Genomic DNA, 9,531 nt, shown 5'->3' with positions numbered 1-9,531 from the left:
ATATTCCTTCTTGAATTAGCAAAGTCTTTGAGTAGGTAAGGGACTGTACCCAGCCCTGGGAATTCCCCAGTGAGCGATAGGATCCTTGGAAAATCCAAATCTTAATCTGATGGTGTTGCTGAAGAGTTTATTCTCAAAGGTTTAGCCCAAAGAAGACTCAGCCTACAAACACAGATATGCATGCATGTGCATGTGTGCATACACACACCCCACTAAAATCCAACCCTTTTGTTATAGAAATTCTAACACACCTCTGACTTCATGGGGAAATTGCTCTTTTTATTTGAATAATAATAGTAATTAATATAATAATAAGTATACTTAACTTAATGTATTGTCACCTGAAACTCTTGGTTTGAATTATGTTTGTAACATGGAAAATTATTACTTTTGAATGCTTAATAAAGTCATGGTTAAATTAGGTAAGCTTTGTGTCTCTTTCCACACCTTCACATAGCTATGGTTTTGTGTTTTTCTTCTCAGGTTATTATGAATAGCACACTCTCCTGCCTTATTTTTTAATGTGCAAAAGAATAAAAATGGGGGCCGGGCGCGGTGGCTCAAGCCTGTAATCCCAGCACTTTGGGAGGCCGAGACGGGCGGATCGCTAGGTCAGGAGATCGAGACCATCCTGGCTAACACGGTGAAACCCCGTCTCTACTAAAAAACACAAAAAACTAGCCGGGCGAGGTGGCGGGCGCCTGTAGTCCCAGCTACTCCAGAGGCTGAGACAGGAGAATGGCGTAAACCCGGGAGGCGGAGCTTGCAGTGAGCTGAGATCCGGCCACTGCACGCCAGCCCGGGTGACAGAGCCAGACTCCGTCTCAAAAAAAAAAAGAATAAAAATGGGAAACATTTCCATATGAATTTAAAGGCTAGAAATTATCAACACAAATTTCAGAAAATACAAGGTTTTGCCTACACTGTACACACATTATTCTTTTGTTACTATTTGAATACTTAAAAGTGCAGTATAAGCCTTAAATATTTAAGCATTATGACAATATTTCAGTAACAGACACACCATCATGCTCCACTAAGAAACTTCAGCGAAAAGCCCAGTGTTATTTGTTTTGCTTTTATTTATACTTAGCAAAATCAGAAAAGATGAAACTCAAGTCACATTGGAAATCTGGTGACAATTCATTAAGAAATGTCATCTCACCTAGAAAAGAGAATGAAGCTACTTCTAAGGCTGACTCTTAAGAGTCACTGGAGTTGGCATTGTAAAAGTGCACTCAGAAATGTACTTTAACTGGGTGCGTCTAGGCCTTTAAGGAACATAGGAATTGCCTGAGATCTTATTAAAATGCAGATCTTCATTCAGTAGATTTGGGGCAGGGCCTGAGATTTTGCACTGCTAACCAGCTCCCAGATGATCCTGATGATCCTGGGCCCTGGACCACATTTTGAGTAGCAGGACTCAATTCTGGCTCTCCAACGGCAGACATTTCCCCAGAACAAACCTGACAATGAGAAGGATCACTGCCAAAATTATATCCTGATTGTTGAAAGCCAAAGTAAAGAGATCATTCCATTGTATTAATCATTATTATTTAAAAAGTTGATATAATGTCTTCCTTTCCTGAGGTAACATCCCCAGGCAGTGCACCTGAGTTTATTTTCTGTGTCATCATGGGTAAGATTATCAGCTCTTGGAGCCTCATCCATTTAACTGATATTTAGTGGAATCCTCCCAGGTCTCAAGCACTGCACTATACCCTAGAGATAAAATGGTGGACTCACAATCTGGAGAAGACACACATGGAAACGGGTGATTTCAGAGACTCTGATAAGGACTATAAGAGTAATAGGGCCAGGTGCATTGGCTCACGCCTGTAATCCCAGCACTTTGGGAGACCCAGGCGGGTGGATCACCTGAGGTGAGGAGTTTGAGACCAGCCTGGCCAACATGGTGAAACCCCATCTCTACTAAAAATACAAAAATTAGCCAGGCATGGTGGTGCGTACCTGTAATCCCAGTTACTCTGGAGGCTGAGGCAGGAGAATCGCTTGAACCCGGGAGGGGGAGGTTGAGATGCACTGAGATTACACCACTAAACTCCAGCCTGGGTGACAGAGCAAGACTCCTTCTGAAAAATAAAAAATAAAAAAGAGGAATAGGCCCAGGAGATCACGGGATCCTAGAAGGAACTGGCAAACAAACTGACACCCGTATGACAGATATGAATTAGCCAAATGAAGGGAAACGTTCCTGGTACGGCTACTGTTTTAACAGTGGCCCTCAATACAGGATGAATCTCTGTGTCCATAGCCTTTTGCAATGTGATATTCTGATCTTCCCAGCATGCGATACATCTACTTCTCCTTTGACTCTCAGCTGCCTTTGTGACTTGCTCTGATGAATAGAAAGTAGAAGTGACACCTGGAAATTCTAAAGCCTAGGCCTTAAATGCCTTGTAGCCTCCATTCCCACCTTCTTAGATATAATTGTCATGTAAAGAAGCTTGAGCTTGATGCCTGAATGATGAGAAACCATGTGGAGAGAGATGTCCCAGCTTTCTAGCCATCTTTGCCAAGAGCCCAGATGTGGGTGAGGCCATATTAAAACCTCCATCTCCAACTGGTCCACCAGACAAATACATCTGTGTGAGCATTCCCAGGCAAGAGAGGCCCTGCCCCTAACTTCTTCTTTCCCCATTCTTCATGTCCCTTACTAACTGTGTCTGCCACCCTAGCTTATCCAGATTTTGCTGGAGAGGGTAACATTTCTGGCAAGGAAGAGATGATGTTTGCAATAGCAAGAAAAAGGTGAAAGTGTCAAAGCAGTAGATTTTGAAGGTTCCACTAGGGTACCTGCCACTGGCATATTTTTTTTTCTTTTCATTTCTCATGAGCTGAATTTTCTGGAAGAAAAGACTATGACCTGAAAGATCTCTTAAATCTTTATCCTCCATGATACATACCAGGTTTGTCAATTAATAAATTTACCACTGTAGTCAGTGACTGTGTTCTGGAGGATTCTACCTCTTTGGAATGGAAAAATGTTTCCAGTTCTCCATGAATGCCTGGGGAGGTGTTGTAGAGTTGAAGACAGTGTAACAAAGCTCTGCAAAGTTTAGGAGATGCTTTTCTGAGAAACTTTGCAAACATATAAACGTTATTTTAAAATGTCTTCAAGAGTTGAGGAAGGTATGCAGATCAGTGGAACCAAAAGCTAGGTTCTCTTATCCCATCCTTGACTTAGGAGACAATTTAGCCCCTATCCCATAAGATACAATGTAAGACACATACTGTTGGCTTTTGCTGATCAGCATAATCCCATCACTGTCTATTAGAACAATCTGACTCTCTCCGGAAACTATTTTTACCGGGGCACAAATACCTCAAGCCTCATGACCAACTCTCAGAGCAGCTTTCCTTGTCCCAGCACAACTGCTAACCTGGAAAATGTCACCAAGAGAAAGTGCCCTCACAGCAGGTTACCTGTATTCTCCTGAGGTTGCATAAAATGCAGCTGATGGGTTTAACTAAAATTACTTCAGAGAAAAATCTCAATTTCCCTGCCAACAAGAAACATTATGTGAGACCAGTGGTATTAGAATTTGAAATTCAAGAGGAGAATCCTTTGCAGTCTGGGACATTCTATATAGATAAGCTTCCTCTTTGGGGGAAATGCTTGGCCTGGAGCCTCCTGGGTGCTTGACAAGTCTACTCCATGTCACGCTTATAAGTAAGAGCTATATGGTCAAAAGGAAAACAGGGAGAGACTTATGAGATAAAATTATGTAACAAAAAAATAGTTTCAAAGGTTGTGTGGAGGAAGGCGTGGTTTGGGTGATGGAGAAGAGTAAAGTGTATGTTAGAGAGTATAGTTTTTTATAGGCTGAATTTATGCACATGGGTATGAAGTTTCTTTCTAATGAACTAAAAGGACCATCCACTTTTTCCTGAGTAGATTTCTATTCAAGTCCATGCTTAGTAAGAAAGTGCTAACCTCATAGTCCTGACATACTGATATGTTGCATGACTGTGAGGTATGTCTCAAGTAATTTTCTACTGATGCTAAAGTATGAAAATGTGAGGTTGGGTGATTTTTAATACATATATATTAAACAGATTCAACGTAATTCTATGAATTAAGTCCAAGTAGAATTATAGGTAAGGATTGCGATTAAAGACAGTATAGAACACAAAGAAGGGAGTATATCACTATTCCTGAGCCACACATCCTGTATATCACGTAAGGAAGATTAGAAACTTTTGGTGTAGTTCTAATATATGCCACCTACCTTTTTCCAGATCCCCAACCTTAAGTGAAAATCAATTGATTCTCTTCCTACTATAGGAGCACATTGATTCACACTTCCATCGGTCCCTAGAGATCAGTGTGTCACATGCCACTGTAATAATTAGTACCAACAACTGAGAGTAAAGCAGTGAAAAACTTTAATAATAACAGTAACTAATACATAAACCACACAAATCTCAAAATTTGTTTTTCATTCACACAACTGTCCAAGGCTGGTGTTCAGCTGGTCTTCTACTCTGATTCAGGGCTCCAAGCTCCTTTCCTCTTGGGGGTTATGCTGTCTTCAATACAAGGGCCTACAGAAGGAAAAAGAGAAAGTGAGGAAGGCATACCCATCCTTAACTATGTCATTGACACACATAATTTCCATTGCCATTCTACTCAGAAGAATTAGTCACACAGTCACGTCTAAATACACAGCAAGCTGGAAAATAGAGACCCTGGCCAGGAAGCCAGCAGAAACAACTCTACACTGATGAGAAACATAAATAAGATGAGAAACATAAATATTTGTGAGCCCTACTCCATCTCTACTACATGGGGAGGGAAGTCACCAGGCAATATTTTTTCCAGTTCTCCTGAAACTAACAGAACCATGGTAAAATTTAAGCCAATTAGATGAACCCAACCAGTATTTTGAATCTGGAGCTGGTGGATTAAGGAAGAAGGAAGGAGGTGGAATTATTTCCACCTACAGTGAAAGTGGCATCAACATACATAATGCCAATGTCCGCAGCCAGGGTCTATTGCCGATGTTATCAAAAGCAGGTGCTGTGGCAATACACACTTAGATGTGTTTTCATAATGCTGCGTCAAGGGAATTATTTGGGCAATCCTTCTGATTCCAGATGCCCTTAGAATCTACTTGTTTAAAAAGCCTAGTTTTCCACCCTTCCCAGAAATTCTATGAGCTATCCTGTTTTCAATCAGGAAATTCCTTGTCTACTTGTATCAGTGTCAGTTTCTGTTGCTTGCAGCTAAAAATCCTGACTGATATAATAATGAATGATGCCATGCTGAGCGATGGTGGTATAGAAAGATAGAATATTTATTAAAACAGTGACGTTGGCTTATTAGGCGTCTCTTAAGTGACGTTAGTGAAATTCCAATTAAAATAAGCTCCAAAAACCTTTCAAGAAATTTGCAGCATTGTTAGAACAAGTGCCAAGACTTCCAAGGTGACTGTATTGAAGGAGATGATGTTGCTTGGATTGACATGTAAAAGGTGACACTTTGTGATGATTTTTAAAACAATTTGTAGCACATAATGATGGATGGTTTAACCTATACGAATGAGGCATATTACACTATGGTTTATGCTGGTTTAAGAATTCTCAGCAATGTAACCAGTATATCAATATATGTATATATAGCTTTATAGACATTCAAGTTTTTATGTTATTACATTTTCTGATACTTTATATCTTGCCTTTATAGATAAATAAGGCTATATGACTGCAAGAAGTACATATCACTCATGGAATATTTCCAAATGGTTTTCATTTTCACCTCTGTGTAGTAGATAATTTATCTGCTGACAATGAAGATAAAGTGTCCTCTCTTCCATGAAGGTTTTTTGTTTGTTTTGTTTTGTTTTTTGCTTAAAACATCACTGACATAATATTTTTCTAAACTTACAGTTAATGGTTACAAGGTTCAAACCTGTTTTTGAAATCCATCTCTACCCTCACACACAGTAGTGTGACCTTGGGCAAGTCATTTGTCCTTTCCAGCTTCAGATTTCACCCCATGAGAACGGGTTAGTGGGAGAGTGGAGAATTAGATGTAAGTTATCATCAAGGTTTAGCTTTCTTTTGTTTGAAGCTGATTATATATTTTAAATAATTAAACAATGATATAACTTAATTTGTTGCACAAGTATCCCTTATAAGAATGTATCATGAATTAAGGATTATGAGACATCTACTTTTGTGCACCTTAGCCTATAAAAATACAGAGTGAAAACCTAACAAACCCATGAAAAATGTTGTCAAGTAACCAAGCTAAATCAGTCACCTGTCTTCTTGAAAAATACTGAAGTATCATTGGATTAGAAAATCAATTCACTAAACAGAGTTCTCATTTTTGCTATTTATACTGATGCATAGTAAAGAGTCCATTTCCCACTCCAGATATAAAGAGATCAACTAAGCGCAAAAGGTAGTGACTTCACATTTGCTTGTTTAGTTTAGCAATGCATCGTCCATTGCAAAGCAAACATTATTTAGAGGCTTCAATTTACTATTTGAAGTGGAAATAGAATGGATGGTGTTAATTGAAGTATCTGAGTTGTCATTTTACGAATATTTTAGTTCCATTATATATTACTCACTTGTTCAGATATGTCAGCTTTCTTCCCTCCACCCACCCTTCCATGCCTTAAAACATCTCTATTCTAGTAAATAATTAAAGGATATCCAAAAGAAGTCAAAAGGAATTTGACATCAGGTATCTCATAATGGATAATGTTAAAGTTAGCCACAAATAACAAGTGTCTCTTAATTAGCTACTGCTAAAGGAATTACCTAGCAGATCCTGTCAGTGAAAACTCAGTCTCAATCACCTCTCCATTTGTAATGTCTTAAAATGGTCAGAGCTATTTTAATTCTCAAATGACATACAGGATCTCTGCTGTGATTTGAATGTGTCTTCTCCAAACTTTAGTGTTGTCAATATGATAGTAAAGGCCTTAAAACATGATTAGGCCATATGGGCTTCTCTCTCATGAGTGGAATTATGTACCCTTTTAAAGAGGTGTGACAGAGGTAGTTGGCCCCACCTTGTTCTTCTCCTTCTGCCATGTGAAGACAAAACAAGAAGGCTCTCACCAGATGCCAGCAACTTGATTTTGGAATTCCCAGCTTCCAGAAATGTGAGAAATAAATTTCTGTTCTTCATAAATTACCTAGCTTGGGGTATTCTTTTATAGCAGCACAAATGAACTAACACAGGCTAAATAAGGCTTTCATTCAAAGGCTACTTGCTTAGACTGTGTGGGTCTTCTGACTTCCATCCCCAAATCCTCAAGCCTGACACCAAAAATGAGGCCACTAATGAAAATGTTCACCTATCAACACTGATGATCCTAATTTGCCACACCAGTCTTGCCCCTCTAGGCCACCTAAGCTAAAACAAAAAGCAAAAAGTTAAATAAAAAATATTTCAGATGGCAACAAAGGTAGCAAAGGACAAAGGAAGGTGGAGGAAAAAATTTCAGACAAGTGAGAAAGAATCCTGGTAGAAAAATGAACCAACACTGAGGTAACTCAAAGGGGAAGTTCTCTAATGTTCATAATTGTATATTGCCATTAATGAAAGCCAGTGGATTGAAGAGAATATTGTGTCATCTCTGATATACATCTCTTGTACAAAAGACAGGTTGAATTATTTTACTAAAAGATATTTCTGAATAAAATGTCTATTGATTTGGTTGTGGTGCTATTGAAAAGTAGTGTAGGCAATAATATTGGATCAATATAATATATCGAATCTATAATATATCAGATAAATATAAACCCACTGTTTTCCAAATTATTTAATAGTAATACGTTTTTAGTGAAATGTTACAGAAGAATACAGTGGAAAAATAGTACAGATGAGAACTTTTTATTTATTAATAAGCAATATAAAATGACAAACTACATAGTATCTACTGATTTGTCTCATGGAAAACTCCCTAAAAATATGCGGAATCATAGTCAGAACTATGTATTGAACATGCAGCAACTACTCTCTGCAACAAATTGTGGTTTAAAATTAAGAAGTCAGTTTTTCCTCATTTCAAATACATAAGCTCAGTAAAAAATTTAGAAACTGTTAGTCCATGGACAAGGTAATGTAAGGCAAATTTTAAAGCATTTTCTACCCAGTAATTTTTTAAGAGATAGGTTCTTACTGTATTGCCCAGGCAATAGTGCATTAGAACTTCGAATTCCCAGGTTCAAGCAATTCCCCCAACCTCGGCCTCCCATGTAGCTGGAACTACGGGCATACGCCACCATGCCTGTCCTTACCCAGCCATTTTTTATTTCAAGGTTTAGTCCTTTTTTGTAAGCAGAAGTTGTACATTCTTCAAGATTTATATGTGATTACTTCTAATGGCAATTTCAGTTGACTCCTTAAAGTTTTTAATCTCTGTATCTTGTATTTAAAGTTCTATTTTCTACCTTCTTTTGGGATTCAGTAACTTGGGAAAGAATCTACTCAATCTTGGAAGAAGTTTGAATTATAAGAAATCTGAGTCAGCACCAACACTTGAGTGTAAATATATCAACAGCACTTATAGCTACATCTAGTGAACTTAGCCAGGACTTATATTCATTCATTATGTCCTGGAAGTCAGATTGTGTGGGAACTTTACATACTCCTGTGCTCTGTGTCACATTCCCATTCAAAGGTGATATCAAACATGGAGCAAATAGCATTAATGTTCTTTTACTCTGTGCTTGGTCCAATTAGGCAGGAGAATGGCGGGAACCCGGGAGGCGGAGCTTGCAGTGAGCTGAGATCCGGCCACTGCACTCCAGCCCGTGTGACAGAGCAAGACTCCGTCTCAAAAAAAAAAAAAAAAAAAAAAGAATAAATGCTCATGAAAATAAGAAACATTTAGATAGGAAAGTTATTATTGCCTGTGGCCTAGAAATTTGATTGGTTCACATGTGTTTAGAGTAGAATCTTTAATTAAGATGTCTTTCTTATCAATGTGCTTCAGCAAGTATTTGTATTGATGATGGACTGTTATTATCATGGCAGGGTAATAGAGAACCTCACAGAGGTGTCTTAACTCATCACTTCTAAAATATTTTCTGCCTTTTGAATTTTTTATTTGACTCATTTACCTAAATGACCTGGCACTTATCAACTCCTTTCTGAACTGAAAATGAATTTGAGTATACACTTGTATAATATTTAAGGATACATTTATTTGGGCTAGAGACTTCTACTCCTTAAGAACTCCAGGGAGTAATTCATTGATTTATCAATTCAATCATTTGGCAAATACATATTAAGGGCCTATTAAGTATCAGTCATGGTACTCTGATGGAGTTGATAATGAGAAAGATAATTGGTCTGCCCATTTTATACCTCTCACAGTTTAGGTGACAAACATGAATCTTGCATGGAACCCAGACTGAGACCAAAAATTGACAATGGGGAAGATGATTTGTCTGCCCATTTTGTACCTCTCACAGCTGAGGTGAAAAACATGGGCCTGCCTGCATGGAACACAGGCCAAGACCAAAAAAAAAAAAAAAAAA

This window comes from Colobus angolensis, unplaced genomic scaffold, assembly GCF_000951035.1.
Source record: "Colobus angolensis palliatus isolate OR3802 unplaced genomic scaffold, Cang.pa_1.0 Scaffold129, whole genome shotgun sequence".
NCBI classification, from domain to species: domain Eukaryota; kingdom Metazoa; phylum Chordata; class Mammalia; order Primates; family Cercopithecidae; genus Colobus; species Colobus angolensis.
The sequence above is the reverse complement of the archived record's forward strand: the minus strand, read 5'-3'. Positions refer to the sequence as shown.